The following is a 1995-nucleotide window of genomic DNA, read 5'->3' as shown; positions in this document are numbered from 1 at the left end:
TAGAGTTCCTAGTCAAATTACTTTTAATCCCAACCACTATATCTAACGTACAATCTTCTATAAGTCACGTTTCGATGTCGGTTTCGATTAAGTTCGATTGCTTTTCGAGTTTCGATTCGATTTTCGATTGATTTGCTTGAATACCACACCAAACATAAAGTAAACACGCACAAGTAACACATAAGGCTCACACACACGTATAACAATACCAAAATTCGCATAATTCGAGTCTCGAGTTTGGTTGATTGATAGATCGGTTTGATTACTGATTAGTTAACTTTATCGCATTGTTACTTCCTACTATTCACAGTCGTAGATCGGTTCACGTTTAAATACATTCGATTACTTCGATTCTTGCTGATTACAACACTTACTCCGCATAATACAACTAAAATATAAAATCGACTATCTACAGTCAAAGAAAGTCAAAATTGACTTGGACTTTGACTTTGACATTCGAAAACACGGGGTGTTACACCCCAAGGGCTAGAATATCCCTCTGAACGGATTCATCCATACTAAGTATGGCCTTGATTGTTTTGACTTTCACCCTTCTTTTAATAAATGTTTATAATTGAATTTAAGTTACTGTGTTGTTTCATCTTCCTGTAATCTCCAATGCGTTTTATCACTAATTTTTGGCGTTTTGCATTAATGGTGTTTTGTTTGTTTTGAATGGCGTGTTATCATTTTTGTTGGCGTTTTGAATTTGAGCGGTAAAAGACTCTTTTACCCTTAATGATGTGCGTCCACTTAATAGAATTGTTGTTATTTACGAAAACGTCATCGCACCAATATAGTCCATAGATTATTTTGATCAGACGATCCATAACCGTTCTCACTGTTCTCACACTTTTCACCGTTTTCTTTAAATCTTGACCCTATATATATATATACACACACAACTATAGATAAAAGCCTATAATTAAATTTAAAAACCAAATTGTGGTTAGAAATTTAAACCGAATATCCCATTTTTAAATTTGAAAGTTAAAATGCAATTACTTAACTATATTAGGATCAAATACAAAGGAAAAATAAATAAAAAGTGTAAGAAGGATTTTGGTCCATTGATCTAAGATTTGAATGGTTGAGATTAATTTTAAAGAAAAGAAAATAATGGAATGGTATTATTTAGTTTCTCCCTCCACATGCAAGACACATGTCAATTCTCCCATTAATTTAAAATGTTCATAACTTCTTCATACGATATTTAAAAAAATCACCATAATACCAAGGGTTTTTTTATCTTTAATTTGAGTATCATAATACTATATAAAAATAAAATAAAAAAATTCATTTTTACTGGGTTTTCTTTGCATTGTGTTAAAGGTTTAGATCATTGTGTCTTTTAACTGGGTTTTGGTCATTTCGTTTTAGTAGGGCTTCTATACATTGTGTTATTATCAAAACTTATAACACAATGTTAATATGGGTTCAGGCCACTGCGTTTTTATCAAAACTTATAACACAATAAGGATGGTGTTATATTTGAGTTTTCTATACATTGTGTTATTGGTTATGATTATTGTGTTTTAATATGCACGTTATGTTTTTGTTTTTTTTGGTCTTTGTGTTTTAATTTGTTGTTCATTGTGTTTTATTAGGTTGTTCATTGTGTTTTTTGTTTGATGTTCATTGTGTTGTAGTTTGTTATTTATTGTGTTTTTTGTTTGTTGTCTATTGTGTTTTAGTCTGATGTCCATTGTGTCTATTATCTATTGTCCATTGTGTCTTTTATCTGCTATTATCAATTGTGTTTTTAGTCTACTTTCCATTGTCTTTTAGTTTGATACTCATTGTGTTTTATATTATGTGCATTGTGTTTTAGTCTGTTGTCCATTGTGTATTTTATCTGCTGTCATCAATTGTGTTTTTTGTTTACTTTCCATTGTGTTTTTAGTTTAATACTCATTGTGTTTTACGTTATGTCCATTGTGTAATATGCAACTGGGTTTTCAAATTTTTTTTGAAAACTATAATAATAGGGTACTT

Source organism: Helianthus annuus, chromosome 1 (assembly GCF_002127325.2).
Source record: "Helianthus annuus cultivar XRQ/B chromosome 1, HanXRQr2.0-SUNRISE, whole genome shotgun sequence".
Classification (NCBI taxonomy): Eukaryota; Viridiplantae; Streptophyta; class Magnoliopsida; order Asterales; family Asteraceae; genus Helianthus; species Helianthus annuus.
This window is presented reverse-complemented; position numbering follows the sequence as displayed.